Source organism: Diabrotica virgifera, chromosome 10, assembly GCF_917563875.1.
Source record: "Diabrotica virgifera virgifera chromosome 10, PGI_DIABVI_V3a".
In the NCBI taxonomy this organism is placed as follows: domain Eukaryota; kingdom Metazoa; phylum Arthropoda; class Insecta; order Coleoptera; family Chrysomelidae; genus Diabrotica; species Diabrotica virgifera.
In genome coordinates, this window is record NC_065452.1 from 77,730,776 (window position 1) to 77,749,507 (window position 18,732).

Below are 18,732 nucleotides of genomic sequence, written 5' to 3' on the forward strand. Positions count from 1 at the left end.
ACTGTAAAAACCGCTAATTTTTTTCAACTTTGAAACTGAGATAATTCAATTTTTATTTATAATTAATTACTGCTAGGCCACAATGTTAATTGAAAACTTGTTTACTTTATTGTACCTAAATAGCTAAAGACAAAAATTTGATTATTTAATATGATTTTCTAAAAAATTTTTGCTTTCCAAGTATATTATAGTCCAATCAACAGCCATTTTCTCGTGGAATTTTGAGAACCAAGGTCGATTTCCTTGAAAATTTGGATTTAGGTAGTAATTATAACTTTTGTCAAAATCTACTCTATGCCGAAGTGTGCTTTTGCCCTGGGGGTGTAAACAACCCTATCTAGGGGATGAAAATTTTTTAATCAAAATGACTATGGAAATCGATAGAGTGACCAATTCTGAGTAAATTTTGTTTTATAAAATTTCTTTGCAAAATTGACACTTTCCAAGTTATTTGCGATTGAAACTATGCATTTTTCTCACGTAAAACTATGACAAAAGCTCACGTTTTATAACCGTTTTTTAGGAATAACTTAAAAAATTTAATTTTATAGAAAAAAAAACATAAAAACAAAATTGTAGCTAATAAAAAACAAAGAGATGCGCGCCTGAAAGACCTATATGTACACCCAATAACAACTGAGGTTGTTATTTAATCTTTAAAGGATGGTTATTTTTTCGAAGAACATCGAAATGGAGAACCTTTAATCTCAAATAACTCGAATTTCGTGCAATTTTTTGGAAAAACTTAACAGAAATCTTTTAAAGTTCATTAAAATACCTTTGCAAATAAAAAGCTCTGACAAGTTTTTTTGCATAAGAACTGACTGACTTATGACGAAAATAAAGTCACTTTCCACCCATTAAACACTAATAACTGTACTTAATATGTATAGCCACTGTTGCTATATAATATGGATTATAAATCTGTACATTTACCTTAGCTATGCTATTTAATCAAATAAAAAATTTCAGTAAATAAAAAACCTCGTTTTTTCCTCTATTTCACTCCACAATAGAATGACTCAATCCTTACAAGAAAAAAATTAATGCTTTCAGAGTTTCTAGTGACTCCAAATATAACTACTAAACGTTAAAGGGTTAATACTTTATAATTATTATTATTATAGTTAAATTAGGATACTTACCTTGTACATTGTCGTCTAATAATTTAAGTATTCTTTTCGTTCTGTCTCTCATGGTAATAGGTCTGGATCCCTCGTATGAAAAAAAAGTTGATTAATAACAAGCTGAAAATTTGTTAATAGCTTAAGGGTGTCTAGTCAGATAAACTTTGATATATGGGAACACTGGAACAGGGGCAGTTTTAATTGTGGAAAAGGTTAAAAATTTGGAACGGTCACACCACGAAAACGGCACATTTATTTTGTCCGACAGAACAGACTTAAACTCTCCGAACAGAGATTAAACTCTCATGCAAAAATCAGACTGCTATTTATCACCTGTCATAATTCCTGTCATTTGACATATTCCACATGTTCCACTCATTAAAACGCCCATTTGGTGATAAATAGCAGTCTGGTTTTTGCATGAGAGTTTAATCTCTGTTCGAAGAGTTTAAGTCTGTTCGGTCGGACAAAATAAAAGTGCCGTTTTCGTGGTGTGACCGTTCCAAATTTTTAACCTGTTCCACAATTAAAACTGCCCCTGTTCCAGTGTTCCCATATATCAAAGTTTATCCGACTAGACACCCTTAAGCTATTAACAAATTTTCAGCTTGCTATTAATCAACTTTTTTTTCATACGCGGGATCCAGACCTATAATGTTAACACCCAATTTATTGTTTATTGCACACATTTTGACTTATTACACACAAAGATCACCTTTGAAAATATTTTATTATTATAGAACCGGAGATATAATCTGCATTGATCGCAGCGATTTTAACGGTATTACAAATCGGCGCTAAATAATACAAGTGAGGTTATATTAGGGAAAGGCGGTGTTGTCAGATTTATGGTGCCACTATGCCACTTTTTCTATTGATGCCACATTGACTACAATTATATAGTTACATACAGTTGTATATAGTAGAGCGCCCTCTATCGAAAAATGCCTGAACAAATCAATATGTCCGTTTGGAAAAAGTGTCAAACTGGCACCATTACGTTTTTTACATATTCTGCATTAGGAATACTCGTACTCTCCTAGGACGAAAATATACACGCTATCGTACTGGCACCCAAAATCGGGTGCTACATCGTCAAATTGGGTGCGACATTAACATGTTTTGCTTAAAAATGGTGCCAGATTGACAGAATATATCTGTATATATATATATATATATATATATATATATATATAATATATATATATATATATATATATAATATATATATATATATATATACAGGGTGAGTTTTTAGTGCGGGATCGGTCGATAATTCCATTACGGTATAGAATATCTAAAAAAGTTATTTAGAAAAAATGTAGGCAATAATATTCTCCACGCTTGGAAAATATGTCCATTTCTACAGGGTGATCAATAACAGCGTGGTATATCAAAGATATAATTTTTTTAATGGGACACCCTATATATTTTTTCATATTTATATTCCCCTCATAATTCTTGTTCATATTATATAGGGTTTTGCATTACTATACAGAGTATTTAACAAGTTATGACCATTTTTATTTCGAAATCCCTATGAGAATAACACCCTGTATATAAAGAAGTAATTCATAGACAATAATTTGTTTTATGTAGTAAGATAAACAATATACTTTAGTTTTTAAATTAAGTCCAATTGAAATCATTGACGAATGTTTGTATACAGGGTGAACTACAAAACCAAATTATGATTTTCTCTATTTTTTTAAATGGATCACCCTATATTTTATTTTTCAAAAATATTGTATTTATTATACTCTTACATTTTTATATAGCATTCCCTATATCTAAACTTATTACTTTCGGAGATATTTTTAGTTATCTTCAACTTTCGGGAATACATTCAATTTTTCTAGTAGAAATAAGTTGGTATTGAATGATAATTAAACAAAATTGTTTTTATTCAATAAATAACTAACACAAAATATAAACCATAGCAATATGCAATGAATGTATCTATAAATGTGATATTAAGGAATTATCATATTTCCCTAATATACAAGAATCGGAGAATTCCTACAAAAAAATATAGGTATCTTTTGTATAATAAAATTACAAGATTATTTTTATTTAATAAACAACTCACACAAAAATAAAAACAATATACAACTAATTTAACAGTTTTTAGATTATTATATCAACAGCATTCTAAGCCAAGAAATTTTTAGTAACACATTCCTAATTGCAGATTGTGACCCGCAGTTATTAATAATATAATTTTCATATTAAATTTCATTAATATGCATCAAGAAATCCCTACTTTGTTAACACTCAAACTAGGTGATCTATTAATGTATAAGGTGATATTGTTAGAGATTATGTGATTGGTCCACATTTTTTGACGGTTGAGGTTTTTATACGACGGTGCTCCAGTTCTTCCAAAATTGATTTTTTTCAAGTGAGGCTATAGGTATAAAAAACCTTGTATACCAGAAGCATCCAAGAACAACGCTTGATGATATGAAAAATAGAATAAAAGAAGCTTTTAATAATATTGACTTACAAAAATGTTAGAAATGTGGCTCGGTCATTTGAATATCGGTTACAAAATTGCATAGACGTTGAAAGTGGTCATTTTCAACATTTACTTTAGACTTATATCCTTAACATCACATTAATGGGTACATTTATTAAATTTTGTTATGGTTTATTATTTTTTTGTTAGTTATTTATTGAATGAAAATATTTGTTATATTATTACATAATACTTATTTGTCAAGTTATTTATATTTATAAGAATTGAATGTATTCCCGGCAAATGAAGAAAACTAAAAATATCTCAGAAACTAATAAGTTTAGGTATAGGAGATGCTATATAAAAATGAAAGAGTATCATAAATACAATATTTCAAAAAAAATAAAATATAGGGTGATCTATTAAAAAAAAATTAGAAAATCGTAATTTTGTTTTGTAGTTTAAAAGTGCTTATAAAAATGAATGTTCTTCTAAAAAATTCTTGGCTTAGAATGCTGTTGATATACCAATCTAAAAACTGTTACATCAGTTGTATATTGTTTTGATTTATGTTTCATGTACGTTATTTATTGAATAAAAATAATCTTGTTATATTATTATATACAATACAAAGTTTTTTTGTAGGAATTTTAAGATTCTTGTATATTAGGGAAATATGATAATTTCTTAATATCACATTTATTGGTATATTCACTGCATATTGCTATGGTTTATATTTTCTGTTAGTTATGTATCCAATAAAAATAATTTTGTTTAATTATCACTCAATACTAACTTATTTCTACTAGAAAAATTTAATGTATTCCCGAAATTTGAAGAAAACTAAAAATATCTCGGAAAGTAATCAGTTTAGACATATAGAATACTATATAAAAATGAAAGAGTATATTAAATACAATAATGTTGAAAAATAAAATATAGGGTGATCCATTTAAAAAAATAGAGAAAATCGTAATTTGGTTTTGTACTTCACCCTGTATACAAATATTCGTCAATGATGTGAATTGGACTTAATTTAAAAACTACAGTATATTGTTTATCTTATTACCTAAAACAAATTATTGTCTACGAATTATTACTTTATATACAGGGTGTTAGTCTCATAGTGATTTCGAAGTAAAAATGGTCATAACTTGTTAAATACTCTGTATAGTAATGCAAAACCATATATTATATGAACAAGAAATATGAGGGGAATATAAATATAAAAAAATATATAGGGTGCCCCATTTAAAAAATGATATGTTTGATATACCACGCAGTTACTGATCACCCTGTAGAAATGGACATATTTTCCAAGCGTGGAGAATATCATTGCCTACATTTTTTTAAATAACTTTTCTCGATATTTTATATCATAATGGAGTTATCGACCGATCCCGCACTAAAAACTCACCCTGTATATATATATATATATATATATATATATATATATATATATATATATATATATATACGTCTTCATATCAAGGCGAGATCCGACTAAATCGAGGACAACCCGAGATCCACCAATAGGAAATTAATTATTGGAGTATATTGTTCATAACTATCTTTATAATTAACATATTAATCATGGCACACTTAGAGGGGAAAAGATTTTTGTACTTAAATTTTTCTGATAAATTTACAGCGAAACGAGATCCATAGCTGAAAAGTAAAGGGGAGGACTTATATACGAAATTTTAGATATTTACCAGTCAACGCGAGATCACACACTGATGCCAGCTCTAAAGAGTATTAGTCGAGCGATTGGAGCTCCTGTTGTATTGTATATTTCCCACGATATACAGATAGCGTTGTCTCGAATTCTTTATGTAACTTTTAGGTATCGCTTCTTTTGTGTCTTTAACTTCTACCGTGGTTTTCTTTAAATATTTTGAATTTATTGTGTTTCAACCATATCTACTACCCACTTTAACTATCTATAACTATTTAGATTTACCTTTCAGAAAGTCCTTTAGTTTTGTTACATACATAAGGGTGTGAAAAAAGAAAAAGAATACTTAACAAATAATAACCATTTAATAATGATAATTATTTGCAATACAATATTTAAAAACTATACATTAATATTCTTAAAAAACACTTACTACGAAACCAAAATGTAATTATTATATTCTTAAAGAATACAAATTGTTACAAAATAATTATTTAAATGATTGCTTGTTTTAAAAATACATTACAAAAAAGTAAAAATTTTTATAATTTTTATTAAAATTTAAAAAATAAAATACCTCAATATGTAATTATTATTTGATAGTTAAAAAATGATTTTAAGTAAAATGATTTAAAAGATAAAAAGAAATACACATAATTTTCAGGGTCAACTCCTAATTGCATGAAAAATTGGATTTAGGTTTTACCCATCCCCCACTTCAAAGTTGAAATTGTGCTGTTGATTGCTTTTACTTGGAGGGTGAAAAAATATACGTTCATAATAAGTCCGGAAACAGATCTGACTAACTTTAAGCAACTTTTGTTCTATAGAGTTTTTTTAACTTACGTACTAGGTTAATTCAGTAGTAGGTACTAGAGTCACTTGCGACTAAAAATGTTTACTTTTCAACAAAAAAAAAACACGTTTTTCGGCGGTTTTTCGCAAATACTCAAAAAGTAAGTATTTTATCGAAAAAATATTCTTGGAAAAAATGTAGCATATAAAAAAACGAAAAAATGGTATATTCTTAGTCTATAGAACCAGTAAAAGTAAATTTGTAGCTCATAAAAAAGACGATCTTATCCTTCAAATTCCAAATCAAATATTTTAACGTGATACATAGTACCAAAAAATGAAGCTCTTTTCGGGGAAAACCCATTAAATTTTTTTTAATGTGTTTACAAAAAGCTTGATTATATTTTATAAAAGTTATATACGGGTAGGAAAGACAACCGAACGAATTTTCGAACGTTTAAACAGACGACATCCCAGATTTACCAATTTCTGGACAATTGATCCAAAGGCTGGATTCTAACAGTTGTGGATTTTCAAGTTTTCAATGAGAGTCAGAATGAAAAAACATTAGTGACCTCGAGTATGATGGTTTGGAGAATTTGGCTGGTTATATCTGCCATAAATTGAAGGACTCCAGTATTCAATCCGAAGATGTTTCAACGTACACGTGGGTTGATCATTTGAGTAAGTGTTGTTTATGTAAACCATCAGACACTCTCTTGTCATATATTAAGTAACTGGAGACAGTTTTTCCTTCCACATGAATGGTGATTCCATTATGGTGATTCCATTTTTGTAACTAAAAATTATTTAGAAAACCTTATGTCCAAAGTGTAACTGTAGACTGTTCTAACAAAGCGAACAAGTTATTTTTTAGGTCTCGGATGTACTTCCGAATTAAAGAATTAAACAAGTCTCTTAACAACCTGACATTGCGTAAAAGAAAAATTATGAAAACTGCTACATAGTTGCTGTATGTACGTCTATTTCACATGCACAAAATTTGAATAAAGTGCATGGCATGAAAACTGTAAAACTTATTTTTGTCTTTTCCAAGCCTCTTACATAAATCTGATAAAATACATTATTTAAAAAGTAAAAAATTTTGTTTTTTTATCAATCCATTAAATTTATGATTTTATTTTGGGGCTTTTCTTCCCCTTGGTAAAAATTATATTTACTAATGTGTAGGCCACTAATCAATTTTTGCCAACTAACGAAATATAATAATTTTATTAGATATCGATTATATGAATATTTTTATTTTCCGGATACCAATATAATCAAGAAGCTGGGAACTTTACAAATAAATGAAAATCAATTTAAATAAAAGTAAATAGTTTAATAATTTTCCTCTAAACTATACAAATCACTTAGTTTCTTTTAGTCATAAATCATTCATTTGTACTATTCTCAAATTTCATTCGCGTTCGTATTACGAACGCATAGACGGGATTATGCTTTACTCTGTTGCTGACGTCATGCGCCAATCGGACGAGCTTACGTAACTAGAATATCAGGGTGTGCATATTTCCGGGTCCCGGTGAATTCGTATCTATTTTAATCCCCCATCCTAATTACAGGCCAACTGGCAACTCTGGTGCGCAGGTAATTTTTAGATAACCCATTAACTACCGGTGAATTGGTAACTTTCATTTTTTAAGTATTGTTGATAATCTAATATCGGTATTCCAGGTATTTAGCGCTGCACTCCTAGAAAATGGAAAAACACAGTAAGTGAAACCGATGACGAAACGAAACGCAAAAGAGAAACGCAAAAGAGAAAACTTGGATGATTGTTTTAATAGAAGTAAAATTACAAAACGGTCACCAAGCAAAGCAGGCAACGAAAACAAGGAAGACATGGAAAATGTTATGATGACAATGATGAAAGAGCTAATGAATAAAAATGATGAAATGCTTCAGAAAATAAAACAAATAAAGAAAGAACAACAACAAACCAATAAAGAGTTCATGGATGTAAAAGCAGAGAATCAAAAACTAAAAAAAGAAGTAAAACAGCTACATGAAAGAATGGAGCAACTGCAGAAATTTAGCAAAAAGAAAAGCTTGATCGTAACTGGGTTGAAAGTAGAAACAAATGATTATAAGAAATTAAAAGAAGAAATAGAAAATTTCATAGCCCAAGAGTTGCAAACACAAATAAAACTAAGAAGTGCAACAAAAATAGGAGAAACAGTATGCGCAATAGAAACAGAAACCCTCACGGATAAAATGGAAATCCTAAACAAGCAACGTAAACTAAAACAGCATAAAGATCGTGTCAATATAAACAACGATTGGACATCGAAAGAAAAAGAAATACAAAAGGAAATAACTAAAATAGCAAAGGACGAAGGAAGCAAAGGTAAGCAAACGAAAATCGGCTACAAGAAATTAATAGTGAATGGCAAAATCTGGATATGGGACAAAGAGAGAGAACAGCTGATAGAAAATTAAAAAACTAATAAACGAAGAACAGCGGCTGAAATATGATATTGATATGGCAAAAAAGACTCGGCAATGCAAACGGTTAACGAAAACAAAATAACGCACACAAAATAAAGAAAGAATCTCGATAAGAAGAAAAGAACAAAACAGAATGGGATCTTGGAATATTAGAACCATGCTGACAGTAGGTAAGATGCAAGAAATAGCTCTTAAAATGAAAAAATACCAACTAGAAATCCTAGCCCTACAGGAAATACGATGGAAGAAAGGAGGAAAAATTGAGAAGAAAAACGATAGCATGTATTATTCGGGAGAAAACAAACAGGGAACGAATGGTATGGCATTTATGGTGAACAAAAAAATAAGGGAAAAAGTGATACAATTCAAAGCAGTTAATGAAAGGATATCTTACATAAGATAATAAACAAGCCAACGTCTCGATAGTCAATTGCTATGCACCCACCGAAGAAGCAAACCAAGAAGATAAGGCAGAATTCTACGACATCCTGGAAGAAACCTGTGAAAATATTCCGAGGAATGGCATATTAATAATATTGGGTGATTTCAATGCAAAGATCGGAAAGGAGGACTATAATCGTAATGTAGCTGCCAAAGAAACCATTCATGAAACTACGAACGATAATGGAGGAGAAATCTGAAACCTAGCAGCAGCAACAGACACATATATAGTTAGTACTGGGCATAAACATAAAAAAGAACACAAAATAACATGGATGATACCAGGAAGAATGGATGGAAACCAAATAGATCATACTTTAATTTCGAAAAAGTGGACACAAATAGTACAAGACGTAAGATCATATAGAGGGGCAAATGGAGGTACTGGCCACATATTGTTGACAGCAAAACTTAAGATGAAAATAATCAAAGCAAATAATCATAAGGAAGGAAAAAGGAGGAAATGGAATATAGCCAATCTGAAAACGCAAGAAACAAAGCAACAATATACAGAACAACTGAAACAGAAATTGGGTCAGTACGAGCACATAGAAATAGAAGGAGAATGGAAAAACATAAAGAACAGCATAATAGAGACAGCAGAACAAATAATAGGATTCCAAAAAAACAAAGAATCGAAAGAATGGTTTGATGAGGAGTGTCACCAAAAAAGTCAACTGAAGCACCTTGCAAGAAACAAATGGCTACAAAGTGCCGAACAGGAACAACTGGATTAATATAGAAAAGAAAAACAAGAAGCATTGAAACTCTATAGAAGAAAGAAGAACACATGGATCTCTGAACAAATGCAATAATTAGAAACGAATAATAAAGACAACAAGAAATTATTCGAATAGATAAAACAACAATACAGTACTAAAAAATCTGCCACAAAAATAAACAAAAAAGATTGGGAAAAACATTTCACGGACCTATATAAAAACGACAACAAGGCATATTCAGAGGATGAGGATATAAGGGATAACAGAGATGAATAGGAAGGCTCACCTATTTATCAGGGATTCATGGAGGTATTATAACAACTAAAAGTAAACAAAACGCCAGGGCCAGATGAAATCAACAACGAACTGATCATCAACGGAGGAGAGGAGCTCACGAAGCGAATGCAGAAGTTAATGGTTACAATTTGGAAGGACGAAAGCATGCTCATAGAATGGAAAAACGGACACATCGCACCAATCTTTAAGAAAGGTGATCCAACTAAGTGCTGCAACTACAGACCAATTATGCTACTAAATACAACGTATAAGATATTGACCACAATTATAAGAAACCGACTAAATCAATACACAGAAAAAATTATAGGACCATACCATCAGGGTTTTAGAAAAGGAAGATCAACAATAGATGCAATACACGTACTGACACAAACAATTGAAAAAAGCTATGAACATGACATAGAATTACACATACTATTCATCGACTTCCAACAGGCCTTCGACAGCATATACAGACAACAATTATTAAAAGAAATGAAAAAAATGGAGATACCGGCAAAATTAATAAGACTAACTAGAATGACAATAAAAGACTCAACAGCAAAAGTTAAAACAAATGAGGGCGATACAAATGACATCAAAATAGAACTTGAAGTAAGACAAGGAGACAGTCTGTCAACGACACTATTTAATATCGCTCTAGAAGGAGTAATTAGGGACACAGGGCTGAAAAAGACAATTATTCAAAGCTCAACACAGATCATAGAATATGCAGATGACCTGGGACTGGTAGCACGAGATAAAAAAAAGACTAGAAGAGGCACTTCTAACCCTGGTAAGAGAAGCAAAGACGAGAGGATTAATAATCAATCAGAATAAAACAAAATATCTTATAAGCACACGAGACAATGTCAACAGAATAACAGAAATAAGGATAGGTGAAAATACATTCCAGAGAGTAGACTGCTTCAAATACCTGGGGGTGATGATGGACGGCAAAAACGGAAGGAGTATAGAGATAAACGAAAGAATTAAAGCAGGTAATAGAGTATATTGGAAATATCACCGACTACTCAAGGACAAAATCCTGAGCAAAAAAACAAAATCAAAAATATACACAGCAGCAATCAGATCAGTGATAGCCTATGGAGCAGAAGTAATGTGCCTTACGAAAAAAGACGAAGAAAAGTTAAGAATAATTGAGAGAAAAATTATGAGAAGAATACATGGCCCAGTAAAGACAGAAACAGGGGAATATAGAAAGCTGATTAACCATGAAATAATAAATATAAATAAAGGAGAAGATATAGTAAAATTCATTAAAGCATAAAGGCTCAGATGGTTTGGGCACACACAAAGAAGAGGGATAGAAGAACTGATCAGGAAGATAATGAACTGGAAACCAGTAAAAAATAGACCAAGAGTAAGACCAAAAATAAAATGGGAAGATCAACTGCTAGACGAAATATCAAAGATGGAAATTGCAAACTGGAGAGAAAAGATTCAGGACCGGAGAGAGTGGAAGAAGATAGTAGAGAAAGCAAAAAACATCACAACCTATGAACTACGACCTAAAGGAAAAGCGGACTAATTTACCGCGTGAAATGGACGAAAAGAGCTCATATTTGAGCGAACTATACTCTAACAAGAGTGAACGGTCCATATAATAATTCCAGGTATGTACCTGTATAAATTACCCTCCTTGAAGGTAGTGTAAAAGGTACTTATCATTTATGTATTGTCTTTTGGAAGGATTACTAGAGAAAATCCAAATAAATTTTGAAAAAATGGCTGAAATCGCTGAAATTCTTGTAACAGATTTCGTAATGAGTGAACATGAGTGTAAGTTATTGGTGGTAAATGATTTTAAATTTCACTTAAAGACAGTTCTAAAAAGTGGAAAACATGTATGGTACTGTTCTGCATCGGGTTGCCAGGACACCTGTTATACCGACGGTTAGTTTTTTTTAATACTTTGAGTAGTAACTATGTTGGTAATCAACAATTTGATGTCAGAAATGCACATTTTGCCATTTTTTGTCTACCAGTAAGAAGAAAAACATTCAAAACAAAATTTAAGATAACCGCATTATAGAGCATGTAAAACAATTTAAACAAGGTTTTATAAATTTAGCTATACTTAATTGTTGCTTATAAAACTATAAATTAAGTCAGTTTAACGTTAATATAACTTATGTAAAAATACAACTTATATCTCGATATTACGTGAAATAGCTCAAAGAAATGAGTAAAAATACACGGTTTTTATGACACTCAGTGTAACTGCGTAACAATTGTTTTAGTTTCTATATGGACGGAATAACAAAATTTATGTAAATCTGACCAATTTAATTATTTATTGACAATTTAAATGAAGAATAGCCGATTTTAAGAATTTTCGTCTATAAGTTACAATATTTTACCAAAAAACTGAAAAAAGAACCGATTAGTTTATTGAAATAGCCTTAAAATGAGTTGAAGTAAAATATAATTGGAGCTTTGTTTATCAATAAACATTAATGAAAAGTATACATTTGCGATAGGCTCTGTGTTGGCTTAATCCCTTACTGTTCAAAATTTCTTACGTTTTAAGCTAACTACCTGAAGTACCTCTAAACCCTAAAAATGTCATCAAAACGATTATTTTGAAGCTCTTCCGACTGGATTAAAGAAGCTATTATCGATTCAAACAAAAGTTGTGTATTTTTAATTCTAAATTTCAACTATTTAATTAAAAATAAAGGGTTTCAGTTGAAAATTCAAAGTTGCTACACCCACCGCTTTCGCAGGCAGAATAAGAACCCTGCTATTGCATAAGTATATAGATTTTGAAAAACCATTCAAAAAGCATTCCAAAGTTTTTTCGATATGACGTCTAGTTCTCGAGATATTTGACAATCGCCTTTCTGGACAGAGCCCTTAAATAATGTAAATATTCTTATTCAAGCTAGACATAAGCCGAGTGAGAGAGCTGACCGTGAAATTCATTTGCGATGTTTCCAAATTTACCGGATCTCGGGTTGTCTGCAAAATATATATTTAGCATATACACAACAGATCGCGCGCGCTGCCCTCTACAGCGGATTTAGTGGAACCACTGCAATATAAAATTCACCAAATGGGGTGCAAAATGAGGTCCAGACAAAAATCGATTTCCTTGTACCCCAACCATTGTTACATCGAGATGTCACTATATACACGTGAATACAAGGTGAGATCCAAAATCGGATCTTGCTTTGCAAGACGGATCTTATCTTGTATAGCTTATGATACAAACGGATCTCGCCTTGATATGAAGACATATATATATATATATATATATATATATATATATATATATATATATATATATACAGTATGTCCCTGTAAGTTGTATCCATATGGAAAACTTTTTTATTATTAATTTTACGAAAAAAAGTTATTCTTTATAAAAAGCTCTGCATGATCCAAAACCTAAGATTTAACCATCAAATATCAAATTTTTTAAATATTATACGAGGTATGTCAAAAAGTTTGAATTTCACTCAAGAGAAGTAGCTTTATTTTTCACAATATTGAAAATTGCTATTATGAAAAGTTGTTTGGAATTAAAAACTGTATTCTAGTATGCAATTACATCCTTCTAATTGAATTTTTTTTTTTTTTTTGAAAAATTATGGATAACTAACATTATTTTCAGTTATTTTAATTCAGATAACTCTTTTATTATTAATTTTACGAAAAAAAGTAATTCTTAATAAAAAGTTCTGCATGGTCTAAAATCTAAAATACAACCATCTTATGTCAAATTTTATCAATTTTATACGAGGTATGTCAAAAAATATGAATTTCGCTCAAGAGTAAAATACGCTTATTTTTCACAATATCGAAAATTGTTATTATGAAAAGTTATTTAGAATTAAAAACTATGTTTCAGTATGTAACTACATCCTTCTAATTGAAATATTCTGAACTATAAAGGTACTTTATTTTGATCTACATTTATCTTTTTGACATACCGCGTATAAAATTGATAAAATTTGATATAATATGGTTGTATTTTAAGTTTTAGACCATCCAGAACTTTTTATTAGGAATCACTTTTTTTCGTAAAATTAATAATAAAAGAGTTATCAGAATTGAAATAACTGAAAAAATAATTATACTTATCCATAATTTTTCAAAAAAAATTTTTTTTCAATTAGAAGGATGTAATTGCATATTAGAATATAGTTTTTAATTCCAAACAACTTTTCATAATAGCAATTTCCAATATTACGAAAAATAAAGCTACTTTACTCTTGAGTGAAATTCAAACTTTTTGACATACCTCGTATAATATTCAAAAAATTTGATATTTGATGGTTAAATCTTAGGTTTTGGACCATGCAGAGCTTTTTATAAAGAATAACTTTTTTTCGTAAAATTAATAATAAAAAAGTTTTCCATATGGATACAACTTACAGGGACATACTGTATATATATATATATATATATATATATATATATATATATATATATATATATATATATATATATATATATAAAGTATTTGATTTATTATCGACCGTATATTATTTAAATAAAATTTTGGTATTTTTCGGGTTCTGTCGGTCAGGAATTAAAACAATTCTATTTTTTTGTCACTTAATATTTCGTCAACTGATTGTTGACTTCATCAGAAGTGCACTACAAATTTACAAGAAACAAAGGTATAAGCAACATAAGAAAAATTATATAAAACACTACTTACAATGTGGAATTGTTGACAAATAAACAAACAAACATTGGTCACACACTCTTACAATTAGACTAACATTTTTAAAATGAAACAAATTAAATATAGGTAAAATGATAAAAAACGATAAAAAATATACATTAATGACTAGTTTATGTGTATAGATAAAATAAGCATAATTGGTAAATGTTGTATCAATAATTTTAATTAAATAGATTGCAGAATATTGCAGTATATATTGCTGAGTTGGTTGGTGTCAGCCTTATAATTAATTACATTTTTTGTTTTTGTGATGTAACACATTTCGAGAAATAGCCTGTTTTTATAGTGTTATACTGTTTGTAGTATTTCAACATTGGTATAGTCAAACTGATGACCTGTGTTGATGCAGTGATCGACTACAGCGCATGTATTTTTATATTTCTGGCAGTCACTTTTGTGTTGAGTAATACGTTGTTTCAGCCATTGGCTTGTTTGTCCAATATAGCAACCGTCGCAGCCTAAACACGGTAGTTTATAGATCGTGTTGGTTGTGTACATAGTTGGTGTATGATCTTTTACACGAGAGAATAAACTTTTGTTATTAATACAGCTGTACTTACCAATTCTGATGTTAGAATGTGGTTTAAAAAGAGCCGTAATTTTGTTCGTGAGGTTTTCAATAAAGGGTAATCTTCTGTATTTAAAATCTTGTGGAGCATCTCTATCCAATTGTCGATCATAATATTCCGAGTTGTAAATTAGTTGTTTTAGTATAGACCTCGGGTAACCGTTGTAGATAAATATGTCAAGTAGTTTGCGTTTATTGGTACTTAGGAACTGGTCATCACATATATGTAGTATTCTATTTTTCATAGCAACAACTGTACTATATTTCTGGTTTTTGGGGTGGTTGGATGAAAAATTTAAAAATCTTCCTGATGCAGTAGGTTTTTGATACCAATCTAGGATGACGTGATTGTCTTCCGTACGAATTACTTTTGTATCCAAGAAGGGTACGCTGTTATTAGTTTCTCTTTCATCAGTGAATTGTATCTTACTATTGAAAGAATTAAAAGTGTTTAAGATGGTGTCGACCTGATTAATTGGTACGGAACAGATGATGTCATCGACATATTTATATAGGAAAGGCAGTGTGAATGGAAGGTTGATTATGGTGTTTTCTATTAAATAATCTAAAACAATAAGTGCCAGTATATTGCTTATCGGACTACCCATAGGAGTTCCAAAGGTTTGACGATAAAATGTGTTATTGAATGAAAAGTAAGTATTTTTAAAAATGAATTTTAACAACGTCAAAAAATTGTCTCTAGTTAGAATTGTGTATGATGATATTAGTTCCCATTTTAGATCTATAATTGAATATACTAAGTCTTCTGGAATATTAGTAAATAGAGAAATTGCATCCAAAGAAATTAATACATGATTATCAGGCAATTTTGTACCTCTGATCCTATTTACAAATGTGAACGTATCTTTAACATTAAAATCTGTCATATCTTCAAAGGCATTCTGTAAGATGTTACATAAAAACTTTGATATATTGTAAGTGACAGAATTTATTGAGCTAGTTATGGGACGTAGAGGGAAATTTTCTTTATGTACTTTTGGTAGACAGTACAGTATATATATATATATATATATATATATATATATATATATATATATATATATATATATATATATATATATATATATATATATATATATATATATATATATATATATGTCTTCATATCAAGGCGAGATCCGTTTGTATCATAAGCTATAGAAGATGAGATCCGTTTTGCAAGGCGAGATCCGATTTTGGATCTCACCTTGTATTCACGTGTATATAGTGACATCTCGATGTGACAATGGTTGGGGTACAAGGAAATCGATTTTTGTCTGGACCTCATTTTGCACCCCTTTTGGTGAATTTTATATTGCAGTGGTTCCACTAAATCCGCTGTAGAGGGCAGCGCGCGCGATCCGTTGTGTATATGGTAAATATATATTCTGCAGACAACCCGAGATCCGGTAAATTTGGAAACAACGCAAATAAATTTCACGGTCAGCTCTCTCACTCGGCTTATGTCTAGCTTGAATAAGAATGTTTACATTATTTAAGGGCTCTGTCCAGAAAGGCGATTGTCAAATATCTCGAGAACTAGACGGCATATCGAAAAAACTTTGGAATGCTTTTTTAATGGTTTTTCAAAATCTATATACTTATGCAATAGCAGGGTTCTTATTCTGCCTGCGAAAGCGGTGGGTGTAGCAACTTTGAATTTTCAACTGAAACCTTTTATTTTTAATTAAATAGTTGAAATTTAGAATTAAAAATACACAACTTTTGTTTGAATCGATAATAGCTTCTTTAATCCAGTTGGAAGAGCTTCAAAATCGTCGTTTTGATGAAATTTTTAGGGTTTAGGGGTACCTAAGGTAGTTAGCTTAAAACGTAAGAAATAAATTTGAATAGTTAATGTTTATTGATAAACAAAGCTCCAATTCTATTTTACTTCAACTCATTTTAAGGCCATTTCAATAAACTAATCGTTCTTTTTTCAGTTTGTTGGTAAAATATTGTAACTTATAGACGAAAATTCTTAAAATCGGCTATTTTTCATTTAAATTGTCAATAAATAATTAAATTGAGAAACAATTGGTCAGATTTACATAAATTTTGTTATTCCGTCCATATAGAAACTAAAATAATTGTTACGTAGTTACACCGAGTGTGATAAAAACCGTGTATTTTTACTCATTTCTTTGAGCTATTTCACGTAATATCGAGATATAAGTTGTATTTTTTACATAAGTTATATTAACCTTAAACTGACTTAATTTATAGTTTTATAAGCAACAATTAAGTATAGCGAAATTTATAAAACCTTGTTTAAATTGTTTTACATGCTCTATAATGCGGTTATCTTAAATTTTGTTTTGAATGTTTTTCTTCTTACTGGTGGACAAAAAATGGCAAAATGTGCATTTTTGACATCAAATTGTTGATAACCAACATAGTTACTACTCAAAGTATTAAAAAAAACTAACCGTCGGTATAACAGGTTGCCTGGCAACCAGATGTAGAACAGTACCATAAATGTTTTAGACTTTTTAGCACTTTCTTTAAGTGAAATTTAAAATCATTTACCACCAATAACTTACACCCATGTTCACTCATTACGAAATCTGTTACAAGAATTTCAGCGATTTCAGCCATTTTTTCAAAATTTATTTGGATTTTCTCTAGTAATCCTTCCAAAAGACAATACATAAATGATGAATACCTTTTACACCAACTTCAAGGAGGGTAATTTATACAAGTACATACCTGGAATTATTATATGGACAGTTCACTCTTGTTAGAGTATAGTTCGCTCAAATATGAGCTCTTTTAATCCATTTCACGCGGTAAATTAGTCCGCTTTTCCTTTAGGTCGTAGTTCATAGGTTGTGATGTTTTTTTGCCTTCTCTACTATCTTCTTCCACTCTCTCCGGTCCTGAATCTTTTCTCTCCAGTTTGCAATTTCCATCTTTCATATATCGTCTAGCAGTTGATCTTCCCATCTAATTTTTGGTCTTCCTCTTGGTCTATTTTTTACTGGTTTCCAGTTCATTATCTTCCTGATCAGTTCTTCTACTTGCCCAAACCATCTGAGCCTTTGTGCTTTAATGAAGTTTACTATATCTTCTCCTTTATTTATATTTATTATTTCATGGTTCATCAGCTTTCTATATTCCCCTGTTTCTGTCTTTACTGGGCCATGTATTCTTATAATTTTTCTCTCAATTATTTTTAAATTTTCTTCGTCTTTTTTCGTAAGGCACATTACTTCTGCTCCATAGGCTCTCACTGATCTGATTGCTGCTGTGTATATTTTTGATTTTGTTTTTTTGCTCAGGTTTTTGTCCTTGAGTAGTTGGTGATATTTCTAATATACTCTATTACCTGCTTTAATTCTGTCGTTTATCTCTATCTCTTCCGTTTTTGCCGTCCACCATCACCCCCAGGTATTTGAAGCAATCTACTCTCTGGAATGTATTTTCACCTATCTTTATTTCTGCTATTCTGTTTACATTGTCTCGTGTGCTTATAAGA